Raw genomic sequence first — 16,613 nt, forward strand, 5'->3', positions numbered from 1 at the left:
CTTTTTTTTTTTAATTTTAATTTTTTTTTAATATTTCATTTATTTTTGAGAGAGACAGAGTGCAAGTAGGGGAGGGGCAGAGAGAGAGGGAGATACAGAATCCGAAGCAGGCTCCGGGCTCTGAGCTGCCAGCACAGAGCCCGACGCAGGGCTCGAACTCACGAGCCGTGAGATCATGACCTGAGCCGATGTCAGTTGCTCAACCGACCGAGCCCCCAGGCGCCCCCAGTCCTGGAGTCTTACTAAGCTGTGGTGGGGGGGTGCCCAAGCACAGGGATCAGTCACCAAGGCAGCACGCGGGACACACAGGGATAGCCCTGGGTGATCCTCTCCCTACCGCGACTGAAACAAATCACCACAGATCTGGCTGCTTAAACAACATGCCTCCATGGTTCTGGATAGAAGTCGGCCTCGGGTCTCATTGGGCTAACGCTGGAGGACGACAGGCCTGGGCTCCTCCCGAAAGCTCTAGGGACACTCTCTGTCCTTGCCCCCCAGCTCCGAGAGGCCACCTGCACTCCTTGCCTGGTGGCCTCCTTACTCCACTCCACCAGGGTGCCTCCCTCTGTATCTTTCTTCTATGACCGTGTCTCCTCTGACCTTCGTCTTCTGCCCCCTCTTCCACCTGTAAGGACCCTTGTGATTACATTGGGTCCACTTGGAGAATCCTGGATCATCTCCCTAGCTTAAAGTCAGCTGGGGGCACCTGGGTGGCTCCGTCGGTTAAGGGCCCCACTTTGGCTCAGGTCACGATCTTGCGGCTCGTGGGTTCGAGCCCCACGTCGGGCTCTGGGCCGACAGCTCGAAGCCTGGAGCCTGCTTCGAATTCTGTGTCTCCCTGTCTCTCTGCTCCTCCCCCTGCTCACAGTCTCAGTCTCTGTCTTTCCGTCTCTCTCTCCAAAGTAAACCTAAAAATAATAATAAAAGAATAATAAAGTCCGCAGCCTTAATTCCTCCCGTGACCTTCATTCCCCTTTGCCATGTAACCTAACACATTCCCAGGTCCTGGGGAAGGACATTCACATTATTCTGTGAGGAGCCATGGTCTCCTTTACCCGGGATTCTCACTGAGCGCAAGATCATTTCTCGTTTGGAATCATGTAATACAAATAATATACATTTACTATCTGCCTGGCATCGTTGTAAGCACTTCGCATGCATTTAATCTTCACGACAGTCCCGTGAGGCAGGTGCTGGTATTCTCCCCACCATATAAATAACAAGAAAGTGCAAGTCCATGGCTGGTAAAGGGTCCAGCACCCAGCCTTCTGGCCCAGACTCCAGGTTCGTTACTACGAGGAGATAAATAGAGGGGCTTTGCCTTCTAAATACCAAGGACAAGAAGGCTTGCTGGCTCCCTGTTCCCTGTAAGTCCTCCTGCACAGAAGAGGGCTCCCTCTGTTACATCAAAGGCAAGGGAAGGTGAGTTATAAAGTTACGTTCATCGTGCTGGCCTTGACCCCGTCCAAGTCCTGGCCACATGGATCTGAGTTTCTAGCTAAGTATGTGGAGGAACCAGAGACATGCTCAGCCTTGTGCACTCTGCTTACACCGTGACAATAGGGGCCCAGGAGCTGCTGAGGCATGGAAGTGCCTTCACTGCTATGTTCCATGGGTGGAGACGGCCTCTGCCTGGGAGAGGAAGCAGAGTGTCGTAAAATGAAGTGTGGGCCACCTTCAGGAGACCCCGGAGTCCGTTTGGTTGAAAGGGAGAGAGTGAAGTGTCCCAAGGGGAAGTTGAATGCTCATCTGTGTGTCCCTGGGTGGTGGAACCCTGTGGGAACAACAGAGACGTCCTCTGTGGAGGGGACCACCCAGCCACCCACAGCCTGCACGACTTTCCCACAGTGACAGAGGGAAGGCGGGGCCAACAACCCGGACCGGAGGTCGTCTCCCAGAGCCCCTTGATTGTTTCAGAACCCACTGCCTTCTTGGTCCAAGACGCAATGGCTGGGCCCCAGTTGGCACGATCAGCTGTAAACCAGAGAGAACAGAGAGCCAGCTCGAAGCTCCTCGGGGCCCCGGGAAGCAAGACTCAGGGAGCCTCAACCGCCAAGTTCCGCAAATTTCACAAGTTTGTTACAAACCCCAGAAGCGTTGTTTGATTGCTTAAAAACGATTTAATTTTTGCAATCTCCCAGAGAGAGGGTGCCTCAAATTAAAACTGGTGTCAAAAAAGAGTGGCTGTGGGGGATAAAAGATGGTTTTCTTCCAAGGAGGGGAGCAAGCAGGGGTGGAGAAGCACCCCAGTGCCAGAGCCATGGGAAGCCCTGAGGTCTGACTTCTGGGGCGTTAAGATGCCTGTTCCCACGGCGGAACCAACCCTCCCATTAGGTCACCTTCTCGAGGCTCACCTACGGAGCTGTCTGACACTTGTCCGAACTTTGTGCACCGTGAGAGAAGAGGAGGCCTCTTGTCCCAGTGGAGAAAGGGATGAGCTGGGACATCAGACAGGCCTGGGGCTGAATCACGGCCCGGCCGCTTCCTCCCTTTGTAGCCCCGACAGGTTACTTAGCGGAGCCTCGGGTACCTGAGCTGCCGAGTGAAGGGGAACGGTACCAACGGTGCCACCCCGTCGGGGTGCCGAGGCGGGCCAGCACAGGAGCTGGTTGTCTGTGGGGCCTGGACAACGGTCAGCACTACCTGCTTTGCACATCACCATCAGGATGGCCTTCCTACCGTAGAGGCCATCGACGGGCCGTTTGTGACCGTGCATGCTGCCCGTACAATTGTGACGAGTCCAGGGGTCACAGGGACTGGCTGCGTGAGGCACTATGCAGGAAGCTCTGTGCAGCCTAGGAGGGGAGCCCAAGGTGGCCCGGGCTCCGGGACTCCGTCCCCAGGCGCGCAGGGGTAGGCAGACCGCGTCTACAGCAGGTGTCCCCGGGTGCCCAGGGAAGAGGTGCCCACTCTGCGCTAGGAAGGTGGGCATTTGCAAGTGTGGCCCGGGGGACGTGTGCCAGGAACATTCCTTTCCGGCTACTTCACTTGAATGAAACGTTTCTGGCACAGAACCTGGCCCCACATTTTACGGTTTTCGCACCAGCTACCTGGGTTGACCGAGTTGCTCTCGACATATTTCCATTGCTTTGGCTGCTAACGTCATTGCAGTCACGGGCGCACCCCCGTGTTCTCCGGCTCCAGCCAAACACACATGCAGCTCTGGCTGGTTTCAAAAGGACCGCCCCCCCCCCCGGGGCCCCCAGAGCCGCGGGGTCCCAAGCCACCGGCTGTGCGCACGGATTCAGCAGCGCTGGCTGGCACTCGGGGGCTGCAGGTGGGGAAGCCAGTGAGCTCCGGGTCTCCCACGGGGAGCCAAGTCACTTCCTACTTGGGGGCGCTTGGCCCCCTGACCTCTCACCCTGGCAGCGGGCGGGATGGCTAAAGGGAAGCAAAGCATGATCTGGGCCTGCAATCACTCACAAGCGACAACACGACACCCACTCCCGTGAGCCAACTGCAAACCACACGTGACTGCGTGGTTTCTGTCGGCTACACGACTCTCTACCGGGAGCAGTTTCGATACTACGTTCGCCCCGGAGGTGGGCAAACTTGGGGGATGTTGCCGGGCGCCAGAGGGGGGGAAAAGGCACAGGGCACGGTATCGCAGGACAATCAGCCAGCCCGGCTACCAGGACCTGGACGAGCTCAAAGGTCAGCCAGCGATTGTCAAACTAGTCCCTACGGAAAGAAGCCAAGAGACGGCGGCAATAGCAAAATGGGGCCGGGCAGGGTTTCAACGGCTTTCCGTGGATCAACTCATCCCATCCTCTCACGGCAAGCCTGTTTCGCAACGGGGAAACCGAGGCAGGTCAAAGAACAAAGCTGCAAAGTTACAAAGCTCGTAAGTGCTGCCACTGTGATTTGAGCCCTCGGTCTGACTTCTGACTCCAGCGTCCGCGTGCGTCACCTTGAGTTGGACAAATACGGGGCATCTTGCGAGGCAAACGCAGAGGAATCTGAAGATGCCCAAAGTCCCCCTTTGGCAGAGTGAAAGGGACGCGGGGTCAGCAGCACAGGGTGAGGGAGGACGGGCAGGTTGGTAAAGGAGCTTCCCTCCCAGGGGACACCTTCTTCTCTCCGAGCCCGGAAGGGCCTGGGGAGACCGTATCACTTCACCAAAATGCATCTCACAAATGATGGAGAAGCACAGCCACCCCCTCCTGTTCCCCCAAACACTGTCCCCAGCGCCATTATGCAAGGGCCGATTACAGCGGCCCGTGGAAGTCACTTTCGTGGTCATGGTTTTCAACTGCAAACAAATGAGGAAACCGCTTCAGGAAGAAGCACGTTTTACCAACCCCACGGTCAGGGGTGCGGGAGACCCCGCTGCCGATGAGTCTCAGAAGGACTTACCGTGGGCAGGGGACAGCCGGGGATGGCCTGGCCAGGAACAAGGAGGGGGAGCCAGTGCTCGGTGACTGGATCTGGAAGTTGAACCTCACTCTGAAGAGCGGGGCGCTTCCTGGGAGCCGGCCTCTGACCCCTGATCCCTGACCCCCGGGGCAGTTCTGAGGAAACACCGAGGGGCGTATCCCAGGCCCTCTTGGCGGGTTTCCTTTAGGCTTCAGCCTGTCACCGCCTCAGCAAAGTGACGTTCTGTCCCAGCCCTGACCATGTGGGCCGGTGTTTACCCACACGGGACATTCCGGGAGCACCCCCTGTGATTCCCGCCACCCCCGGGCCGGTTCACAGCCACTCCAATCTGCTATGCATCCTGACCACGGCAAGGACACCTCAGGGGCGGGACTGGCAATGATGCACCTGGGTCCTCGTGGCCCCACGACTCTCCAAGCTGGCATCTACCTGGGCAGGCGGGGCAAGCCGAGGGGAGCTGACCCCAGGAGTCTGGCCGTGAGGGGGGGTTCTCAGGACTCATCCTCAGGATATGAGGGTGCTAATACCTACCCTGCAGGGTGTAACATGAGATACTTGCTCGTCGATTCGTCGAATATTCGAGCACCCACTGTATGTGGAGCCCTGGAAATGGCAGGATTTTGAAATCATTGGCTGGAAAGAGGAGGAGGGCTCGTTTCAAGGAGCAGAGCTCGTGGGGTGAAGGGTAGGCGGGGGGAGGCCTGGAGGGGCTGCTGTCCTCAGGGGCATCTGCCCACACAGTACGCGGTGCAGAAATTGGCGGGTGTCCCACATCTTTGGGGTGCCGGGTAGCTTCTGCCAGTGGGACCACTGCGTCCCTGGCCTTCAGGTACGTTCCTCTGGTCAGCCCCTGAGGTGGCGGACCGCACCCTGTCCCTCACACCAGCCCCTGAGCCAGGGCAGGGCCAGCGTGCCAGAAGGAGACAAATCGGGCCCCATCCAGCACGAAGCCTAATTCAGCTCCTGTCCCAGGAACCACAGCCACATCGATGTGCCTTATGTTCCTCGGATGGCGCTCCAGGTAGCCCACGGCGGTAGTCCCAAGATGGCCTCAGCAGAGAACAATCAGACCCGGGCAGCCCCCTGTCACCCAAACACCACCTCAGAGACCGTCACCTTCTCAGGCTGCCACGGGGAGGAGGGACGGAGCGCACTGGTCGTTCAGAAGCTGATGGAGACCGCCGCTTACCCCAGGCGCCGTCTCCCCCTTCCCCACCTCGGTCAGCTCCCATCGGGGGGAGGCCAACAGAGCCCCTTCAGGTGACCTGGCCTGCGGCTCACTAGAAGCCACCTCTTCTCTAGAGGTTGTGCCCGCACCTTGACGTAGATGCAGTGCCTGCCTAGGATGGCCACGCGGATGCAAAAGAGCATCAAACTCAACTCTGAAGCACCAGGTCTTAGGCCAAGGCCAACTAACCAGGCTCCTCAAAGGTCGCGTTGGCCCTTTGCCCTTTTAGGGAGAACACTCCAGATCTGATGCACAGAGTGCCGGGCGGGCATGAAATCAGCGGATGTGAGCCTCTCCTCTCCTGGACTTACTGACCCCGTGACCTTGGGCAAAGCCGTTCACCTCCTGGTGTCTCCAATGTCTCATCTTTAACATGGGCACAGTAGTGCTTGCGGGTCAAAACTAAGTCCTGTCTGTAAAAGTGCTTCGCGACTATACGGAGATCTAGGAGCATAAAATAGTAACAGCATCAGGCATAGGCCTCCCGAGGAAGGAGAGAGCAAGTCAAAGGTACTCACGCTTATTCATGTTTCTGAATTCCCAGGATCTTGGCTTGTTTTTGCATTCTCCAGCCAGCCCATGACAAGCCCTTCACTTGTGAACATATAATCTGAAAACGAATTCCTGTCTGAAATACAAGGCCATGGCTGACCTTGACCCTGGGTCCCTGACACACTTCCAGGGTGGAGGCTGCGTGGCACGGAGGGAAGAGCCGTGTCAGGACGGCCACATTAAACACCCCTGGTCTCTATATCTAGAGACCAAACAGATTTTTTTTTAATTTTTTTTTAATGTTTATTTATTTTTGAGAGAGAGATACAGAGCATGAGCACAGGAGGGGCAGAGAGAGAGGGAGACACAGAATCCGAAGCAGGCTCCAGGCTCCGAGCTGTCAGCACGGAGCCCGATGCGGGGTTGGAACCCACGGACTGTGGAGATCACGACCAGAGCTGAAGTCAGATGCTCAACCGACTGAGCCACCCAGGCGCCTGAGGCCGAATAAATTTAGCTGGAACCCAAAATGAACTGGACCTTGGCCAGCAGATGCTTCAACATAAATTGAAACTCTAATCTACATCACTAATTCTGTGCTTCTTCACGCCCGTGCTCCCCGCCAGGATGCGATGCATCACTGTTCCCTGAGAAGTGTGGGGCATTTCCTGGGCTGGCGACCTTGGGTAGGCTGGTGAAATTCTGGAATCTGTGGTTCGGGTCTCCGTTAGGGGAATCCTACACTGACTGACTGGCTCTTCTACGTAAAGGTTTTAAGAAAGCAAAGGTCTTCTTGGTAGGAATCGAAGAGAACTGACGTCCGGTTTTATTGGGAGGACCTGTCCTTCAGAGTCAGACGGATCTTGATTTAGTGGGGACTCCAGGGTGTCTGTGCAGAGGGGCTTGGAGCAGCCATCTCTGTGAAAGGGAGGAGGCAGGGGAACCCCTAAAGTGTCATCGTGTCCCCTGCATATTCTTCTTACTCAGACTGTGTATTTATTTGGGGGAGGGGGATGTCATGGGGAAGGACGTTGCTGCCGGAGATGGGGCCGCAATGAAAACCTCCCAAACTGCCCCTTGACAATGTCATCATCTTGGTTCAGATTCAGGAACTGCTATTTCCCACCTGTGTGACCTTGGGTAGGTCACTCAGCCTCTCTGAGCCTGTTTCCTCACTTATAAAATGGAAATGATAATTCCACTCTGGCAGGTTTTCTTTTCTTTTTTTTTTCTTTTCTTTTCTTTTTTTTTTTGGTGGGGGACCATCCGAGATACCATATTGGAAAGGGCTCAGCACAGTGCGGGCGTACAATAGGCACCCGACACAAGCACGTTTCTTCCATCGCTGGTCCCCAGATGTCTTAGGACCCTAATGAAGTATCCAGATGGGTACTGAGATCTGGAAAGTCAAAAAGAAAAAGAAGTTAGCAAGGTTTCGTGGGGGTTTGCCTTTCGACTTTGCTGCCCACCAACAAGTGTGTTCCGAGAGGATGTCTCATCTGCCCTCCACATGGTGAGCCCAGAACGCCAAGCAGCTGTCCTACTTGAAAGGGAACCTTCACAGACCCAACTACACAAGCAGTGCCGGGCCTACGGATGAAAAAGTCGCCATAGTGAATGAATTAGACCAGCGGTTTGCCCAATGTCTGGAGGCGTTGTTGCTCTTCCCCCTCTCTCCCAGAACCCCTAGGGTCTGGACAAGACGGCGTGATGGAGGGCTACATGATACGCGTGTCCTCAGGACCAGGTTCCCTGTAAGGAGCCTCCAGATGCTCCTTGGAGAAGTCCTTGGGTGCGCAGGGAGCTACAGAATTTGCCAATGGCCGACACCATAAGCCCATTCATTCATTCATTCAAGGGAAGCCCCACACCTTTCTTAGAGAAGTGAAGATAATACATGACGTGTTCCTAGTCCCCACGCTCGAATGACTTGTCCCGAGTACAAACAATGCTGGCTGGGTTAGGAATTGAAAGTTGCAAAATTATCTGCCTGGAGACCTAAGCCAGGGGACTGAGGAGCCACACACCTGCCCTCTGTGTTCCCTTGCAGGCACCCCCCCCCACCCCCTCCTAGGAATGCGGGCCCTTGACTCCTGTGCGGCCTCAGCCCCGGGTTCTGGCTCACGGCAGCCGTCGCGAATGGATCCTGGAGAGTCCCTTTCCTGCCTGCGCGTGGCAGCTTCCCACAGATTGGGAGTAGGGGGGATAAGCCATTTAAACAAAATTGCTTTTGAAACACAGATGAGTTCGAAATCTAGAAGAAAGGGTGCTTGGCAAGAGCTGTTTGGGATTTGGCAGATTCCGCAGCTCACGTTGTTTGACGCTTCCATAAACCAGCTGCTTCCACGGTTCCCGAAACATCAGCTCCCGAGGGAGCGAGGCAGCCCTGGGCTCTCTGGGCAACAACAGTTGCCTGCATAACATGAAACCTCTTCTGGGCGGGCTGTCCAATCAGCACCCAGCAGGCGGACCCAGGGGAGTGCAGCACCCATCCAAAGCGTTTTGTTTCCTTCCTCTCCATGGTTTCCCTAACAACAGGACCCCATCTCCCCCCCCTCCCCCCACATGCCAGGGCAATAGAGAGTCAGTTCAACTAACCATGTTTCCCAGCAATTGACATAATAGACTCCTCCCCAGGGAGCAGAGCTGTCTCCTTACCTGGGACCTCCAGAAGCCCCAGCCTCTAGGCATCACTGGAGAATCTGATCCAAGCCTCCAGTCCTGTGGACCCCTCCCTCTTCTCTCACCAAGGGAAATTCTTCACCCATCTCATCCCCAGCCTGTTCTTTCCATGCACCTGATCCTTGGCCTAATCGGAGAAGCCCCAGCCAGAAGGATACGTGCCCGTATCTTCCCTGATTCCAGAGTCCCTTCTGGCCCCTCCCCAGCACACCCCCAGTTCCTAAGCAGCTCGCAGGAAAACGCAGCCAAGACCTACCTTTGACTGGCTGTGCTATAGCAGCCAGATGAGTGAACCCACTGGGGTTTTGACTTCATTCATCAAAATGGGATCAGAGGGTTCTGGGTAAAAGTTTGTCAAGCTGAGTGAGCCCTGCCCAAGGCGTCATCAGGAAGGCTTCAGAGGTCTGGGTCAGGGTGAGAAAAGTAAGCCTTCCCTTTGTGGTTTGCTGACCCATGCTGTGTGGTCTTAAAGCCTGAGGATCAGGGAGGAGGCCTCCGGCCAAAATTCTGGGCTCAGATCTACGGGGCCCAAATGGATAGGCTTTCATTACGGTGAAAAATGTATAAAGATTAGCGGGTGTTTTTGTTTCCTTTTGTTCTCAGAACGTAGCTAGGGTTTAATACAGTTATCTTGAGGGTTTGGGATGGAAAAACATACCTAGCATAATTCTTGGCACGTAGTAGGAGGTCAATGTATGGCAGCCATTGACTTCTCCTCATCTCTGCACAGGCAATAGCTCCCGCCCTGCCCAGCAAGGCCGACTGCCCGGGAGTCTTCTGTGTCTCGCAGAGGAAGCTTCTGGGGATGCTGGTCTGGGGATACAGGTCCCTCCACCTGTAAATAGGTCGTGTCTTACTTACCCGTCTTCTACTCAGCAGAAGAAATCAAATGCGAGTGTTCATTGAGGACTGGGTTAGTCAAAATGACTGCTCTTTTCTGGTGTGCTTTATTGGAGTGTAAGGCAATCCCCGCTTACCGCGGGGGTTTCAATGTAACCGAAAGTTCCAGCGCTTTGTGGCCGGGCCGCATTCATTGCAGACAAAGCATAATGAGCCGAGTCTCACATTACCTAATCACATGGTGGCCGGCGCGGCCCCGGGCAGGGCTGTGGTGCCTCCATCTGAAGCTCAAAGGGCTTAAAGGAAACCCTTTCTTTATTCTGGAAGTAGTATTATCTGGGTTTTACAGAGAAAGATAGGGAGAGGTGAAGTGACCTGCTTTAAGACCACACAGTAAGAAGGGGCTGGGCCAGGAAGGGGGCCCAGGCAGCTGACTGATGGAGCTCCTTGGCAGGAAGAGCACAAACAGGAAGCTGCTCTCCAGGGAGGAGACCGGACTTGGTAACAAAGGCCAGTGCAGAGGAAACTGAAAAGCCTTGGCCTGAGGAAAGGTGTGCAAAGAACACCTTTATCCTTGAGGAAGCGGAATGCAGGATGGGAGGGACATCAAGACGCAGGGAGAGAACATCAAGGCGGCCGGAAGTCTGGGTTAGCAGAGATTTCTCCAGCACCTGGCAGGTGCCCATAGCCTGCCTCGTGGAGTGACCTCCAGGGAGGAGACTTATTACCCCTGCTTCCGTAGGGCGTTATTTTTTTGAAAATTTTTTTGCTTATTTTTGAGAGAGAGAGACAGAGAGACAGAGATAGAGTGCGAACAGGGAAGGGGCAGAGAGAGAGAGGGAGACCCAGAATCCGAAGCAGGCTCCAGGCTCCAAGCTGTCAGCACAGAGCCCGACGCGGGGCTCGAACTCACGGACCGCGAGATCATGACCTGAGCCGAAGTTGACGCTCAACCGACTGAGCCATCCAGGCGCCCCCATGTAGGACATTATTTTTAGCAATAATGATAAATGCAGCAATATTAATAATGGGTCAAAAAGAAAAGCAGATAGTGAATTTTTTTCTTTTTCTAACCCTTTTGTACATGGTTTTGCATGTCAAACAAAAAAAAATACAATAAATAGTACAGTACTATAACATATATGATAGATTTGAACTTTTTAATGACATTAATTACATTTTACTTACATTAGTGTATGTTTTGGGGAAATACTGATACTTATATATTAGTGTATGGCAATAATGACTAATACTATAGTTTCTGATTTTGATAATTAATTTCTTTCCTGTGTCCATGACTTTGTAAAATTGGTCTTCATATTTTCATGCTCAGTGGCCAGCATGGCCAGATTTGTCTACCTACCTTTGCTCCTGGTTAATCGGAGAACACGGCTTAGTAATTTTGATTTTGAAATGTGTTTTTCATGTAAAGCAATATAGAATGATGAATAATCTTAAGCAAGAGAATATGTATGGCAAAGAGTCATAAAAATCTAATTTCACAATAAATTCTAGAAATTACAGTACTCCTCAGAATCCTTGTTTCTCCGGGACCCTTTCTGCTGTCTTTCAAATGTCTCCAGAGTTGAAAATTTTTACATAAATAAACTCCAAGTGGCTATAACAGATTGACAAAATTGAAGTAACTCCAGCTTCAGGGAAGGTCACAGAGACTTTCATGGTAAAATATATAACTCGGTAAAATATATGAAATTAACAAAAATTCTGAGCTAAGGAAAAGAGAAATAAGCAGAAGAAGTATAGCCAGGGAGGAAAAGTCACATCCAGTCTCTATACGTGGACCTCGTCGCTAGAGGTGACCTGTAAATTTAGCTCCACACTCTGGGCTTCCCGGCAGCCAAAGGGAAAAGGGTGATATGACCAGTCAGGGCATTCACACTGACAGCAAGGAAGCCCCTGTGGGAGAGCCTTAGGAACTGCTCCTTGTAAACCCCTGGAGAGGGTTCCCTTCAAGTGCCAGCCGCGTCTACCGGGAGAGATAAAGAATTATAGGACAATTGGCTTCGGCTTCTGTATCCCCTACACTTTGCTTTTGGTTTCAGACCTGGAAAGGATGAACTTGGAAAAGAGGCAGCAGGGATCCCAGAGGCCCTGTGAAGAACTATCAAAAAGGGACCCCAAGAAGATTAATTTTACTAAGAAATTAATGAGACAATTTGTGTTTTGCATATTTTAAAACTGAGGCTCTATAAATGGCCATGCTTAATCCGAAGGACTAGATCAAGAATTACAAGGAAGGTTAAGCTGGGAGCCGAGCAGCAGGATGACTTAACATTCCTTTTGAGCTTCCAGGAGTCTTATGGGGCTGGGTGACAAAAAGGGAACTCAGGAGGAAGGGCCAGGTTAGACACCTCAGGCCTTCAGGTGAGACTCCCCCGGAAGGGGTGATCCAGAAAGAGAGCTGGCTGCAGAAATCCTGAATCACTTTTAAAGAGCTCAGGGCTTGACCGGATTAATGTGATGTCAAATGAAGCAGTACATTCTTAACGCATGAGTCAATGTAGAAATCACAATGGAAATTAGAAAATATTTTAATGAAAGATAATAAAACTGAAACATATCAAAACATATGGGATGCAGCCAAAGCATGCCTAAGAGAAATTTATAGCCTTAAATCCATCATTAGTAAAGAAGAAAGGATCAAGAAACAATGCACCGAGTTTCCATCTTAAGATTTTAGTAAAAGAATTGCAAATTAAACTTTGAGATGCTACAAGGAAGGAAATAATAAACAGCAGGAATTAAGGAAGGGGGGAAATAATAATACAACAAAGAAAACCAACAAAGCCAAAAACTATCTCTTCAAAAAGACTGATAAAATTGAGAAGCTCCTGACAAGACTGATTTCTTTTAAAAAGGGTGAGGCACAAATAATTGATATCAGGAAGAAGAAGAAAAGACTTATCAATATAGCCTATAGCCATTAAATAAGATAAGAGGCTGTTCTGAGCCAATTTATGGTCTTTTATCTATTAAATAAATTAAATCCATAATGAGAGATCTCTCCACAAGGAAAACTCCAGAACCAGATGGCTTCATCAGTAAATTCTTCCAAATACTTAAGGATGAGATATAATTAATCATACACAAACTATTTCAAAGAATAGAACATAAGTGACCTGTCAACTCAGTTTTGAGAGCTGTATTACCTCATTATCGAAACCTGACTGGGAGAGAAAATTATGGGCTATTTCTTTCTCCTAAACATGGAGGTCCAATTCTGAACCAAACATTATCATACTGGATCCAACAAACAAAATGGGTCTTGTTTGAAGACTCAATGTTCCAAAATCAGTCAGTGTAATTTACCACAGTAGCAGAATAAAGATGAAAATAATTGATCAACTCAAGGGATTCAGAAAAATAATTTCATAAAACTAACCCCCGAGTGATATAAAAAGAACTCTTTTAGGAAACTAGGACTAGATGGGAAATACTTTAACATGAGGGAATATCTATAAAAATACCTCCAGTAAATATCATACTTAATGTTCAAATAGTGATACTTTCCACCCAATATTGAGAACGAAAGATGCTCCCTGTCTCTACTTCTGTTTATCATTATACTTAAGGTCCTAGACTTTGCAATAAAGTTAAAAAAAGAAATAAAATGTTAAGAATTGGAATGAAAGCATAATTGAGTATATAGAAAGTACAAAATATTTTACAGAAAACTATCAGAATTAAGAAGTGAATCAGACAAGTTCGTCGGATAAAAAATGTCAGTGCACAAGAGTCAATTACATATAACAGGAAGAAAAAGCAGAATCCCAAAAGAAAACATTGATAAGTTGGACTACATTAAAATTTGAATCTTTTTTCCATCAAAAGAAATCATTAAGAGTGAGAAGGGAAAGCCACAGAGAAGAAGATATTTGTGATCCATGTAAATGACAAAGGATTCATACCCAGAAAATGTTAAGAACTCCTATATGTCACCAAGAAAAACAGACAACCCAAGTGAAAAATGGGCAAAAACCCGAAACAGGCCAATACATACCCAAATGACCAATAACATTTGAAAAAGTGTTCGATTTCATTAGTCATCGGGGAAATGCAAACTAAGATACATTCACCAGCGTGATAAAAATTAAAAGAGCCCAACAATACCAAGTGATGAGGATATGGATTCCCCAGACCCTTGTAACTATTTGTTAGGAGTACGAACTGGTGCAGCCACTTTGCAAAACCACATAACGGTATCTACTAACACCAAAGTACGCACGCCCCTATGATCCAGCAGTTTTCTTCCTCAGTATATAACCCACAGAAGCGTATACATCACAAGACATTTACGAGAATGTTCCAAGCAGCATTATTTGCAAGAGGCTCAAATGAAAAGCTACCCAAATGACCAGCAGTCCTTGAATACATAAATAAATTGTGGTAAATGCAAACTATGGACATTTTTACAGCATTAAAAATGAGAAAACTATCTGTACGCGTAACACTATTAGATCCACTTTACAGACATAATACCGAGTGGAGAAAAAGCCAGATACAAAGAATGCACAGTATACGATTCCATTTCTATAAACTTCGCCATCGATCTACTCTTTGGTGACAAAAACGCTTCCTGCGGGGAAGAGGTGATTATTGGACAGGACGTGGGGAGATTTCTCTCATGCTGGTAATAGTCTAGCTCTTGATTTGGCCGATGCGTTCACACTCGTGTTCACCCACAAAGCAGCACACTACGCGTTTCTTTATGCATGTTATGTTTCAAGGTTAAAAGGTTTATTTACTAGCTAACTGTGCCAGTGGCGACTCACTTAACTACACTGAGGTTTCGTCCTCATCTGTAGAATCAGCGTAATAGTAACTACCCCCAAGAGGTTGCTCTAAGACACAGTGTGTGAAATGGACGGCACGGGCACGACTGAATAAACAGTAGCCGCTCTGTTATCGCTCTCAAGGATTTCAGCCATTTCACTGTCTGCTTCTGGGGTTCTCTGGCCTGGGTTTCCTGGAACACCAGCCAGCTCCCTTCACGGGCACGCCAGTCAGCAGCAAACCCAGGATTTTCGAGGCCTCTTAGGCTATCAGCCCCGAAGTATTCGCAGACCTCAGGTCCTCGCACCCACCGTGGGATCAGCTGCTTGGAGGTGTGATGGGGATGGCAGAGGAAATTAAGCTTCTGGCAGGCCAGGCGACGGCAGGCCTCTGGCCCTCCCACGGGAGTCACAGTGCCAGGACTTCAGGAGGCCCCAGGACAGGGAAACGTGGTCATTTGATCCAGAGGAACTGCCTCCGAGAAGGGAGAAGGGAGATGATCCAAGGAAAACCCACCTGGGACTTTGGGTGACAGGGGAGTTCAGAAGGAATGGCTCACGGGAGCCCCGCGGTCATAATGCGCGCGTCGTGATGACATTTCCAAGAACACACAGACTCCATTCATCCTGCATGCGAACAGGGGTCTGCAGACTCAGCTGTTTTCTGGAAGCCGTGGGAAATCATTCAATGCGGGCTACAGCTGCTTTTCTGCCAGCTCACTTTTTTTTTTTTTTTTTTTTAAGTTCGTGTTGTTTTTCTTCCTGCCTTTTTGACCCACAGCCCCTCTCTTGAACGTGGCTTGTCAAGCTATTTCTTCACTCTGAAAGGCAACATCCTCAAACCCAGAACTTGCCCACTTTTCCTGATATAATCTTTCCTCATTGTAAAAATCAGCGTAGGGTGGGGTAGGGGCGGGGTGGGGGGTGGGGGGAGGCCAATGTAAATACAGATTCCTGGGCCTCAACCCAGACCCGCCTAATAGATTCTCTAAGAAGGGGGTGCCTAGGAAGATAGAGTTTTATAAAGAACTCCAGGTGATTCTGATAATAATTCAAATTAGGAGAATCACCCTCCAGAAGGAACTGGTGTTTCCTTTAAATTGCCAGGAACTTTCTCGGGCAACTCCTCTCATTTGGGATCCCTTCCTCCTCTTCCTCCTCCTCCTCCTCCTCCTCCTCCTCCTCCTCCTCCTTCTTTCTTCTTCTTCTTCTTCTTCTTCTTCTTCTTCTTCTTCTTCTTTAAACCAAATCTCTCTTTCTGTACAGAATAACCTCTCCTAATGGTACTTCCAAGCTCTGTCCACCGAGTTACATAGCTCTTCCTTTCCTCGTAGGCCCAGAGCCTCAAAAGTTGGAACTGTGGCCCCCACTTGCCTTCCCATGATGCTGAGATATTGCCCTCCACCTCAGTCCCACACTCCTACCACGGGGAAATCCGGCTAAATGACATATTGTAACACAAACTACAGTTGATTTCTGTTGAGGGTTTTAGGATGATTGGCAAAACCGTGAGGTAACTCAAAGACACCCTGCCGTCATCATAAACTCCCGAAACGGTATTTTGGGAGTTACGAAGACTGCTACTAATCTCGCCCTAACACATCACAATATAACAGGTAAGGGCACTTTTCCTAGTCGGTATTTCTCAGTAAGTATCAGTCCAGGGGTGACTGCTCAGATTTAAGAGTTAAAATATCAGACTCTTAATCTAAGTCTGGATATCAGTGAGCTGTGGGAGATGGCTTTACCTCACTGGGTTTCTTCATCTTGAACATACGCAAGTGGGAATGGGTTACCTGTTTCAAGAGTTTTTTTTATCATCAAATGGGGCCAAAGGTCTCAGCCCATAGACAACAAAGATTTCATTGAATAAATGAGTGTGTGAATGAATGAGTGAATGAATGGTGCTACTTTAAGAAAGTTTTATTAGGAATAATAAAAGAACAATAAGAACAAATGTTGGATTTAAAAAAAAAAAAAAAACACAAGTTCCATAAGGTATGAGGCTGAGATCCTCTGAAGTGGTGCCTGATTTAGAGATGGAGTCCTGCCAGGAGAATGTTCTCTGCCTGTGTCTGTGCTGACCCTCTGCGCAATCTGCTGGTTGCCCAAAAAGACACGTTGGCGATCTTCACTTGGGTTTCTCCTTTTGTCTCTCATCACATTGTTGAATTGGGACTGTCAGGGAGCAGAATTTGTGA

At 50.0% G+C, this 16,613-nt stretch overlaps 1 long non-coding RNA gene across 3 annotated transcripts; it reads right to left on the reverse strand.

Moving 5' to 3' along the window:
* Positions 1 to 6,418: 6,418 nt before the first annotated feature.
* LOC109248894 (uncharacterized) lies at positions 6,419 to 10,104 on the reverse strand. 3 transcript variants are annotated; one of them, XR_002072313.2, is made up of 3 exons: positions 9,850 to 10,104; positions 9,036 to 9,614; positions 6,419 to 7,496 (listed from the first exon to the last, which is right to left on the reverse strand). It is a non-coding gene; the product is annotated as an uncharacterized LOC109248894 (long non-coding RNA). The 3 variants fall into 3 exon arrangements; XR_002072312.2 differs by having other exon boundaries at positions 9,757 to 10,104; XR_002072311.2 differs by having other exon boundaries at positions 9,036 to 9,183; positions 9,641 to 10,080.
* Positions 10,105 to 16,613: the final 6,509 nt, after the last annotated feature.

Source organism: Panthera pardus, unplaced genomic scaffold (genome assembly GCF_024362965.1).
Source record: "Panthera pardus isolate Hobbes unplaced genomic scaffold, ASM2436296v1 HiC_scaffold_22, whole genome shotgun sequence".
Classification (NCBI taxonomy): domain Eukaryota; kingdom Metazoa; phylum Chordata; class Mammalia; order Carnivora; family Felidae; genus Panthera; species Panthera pardus.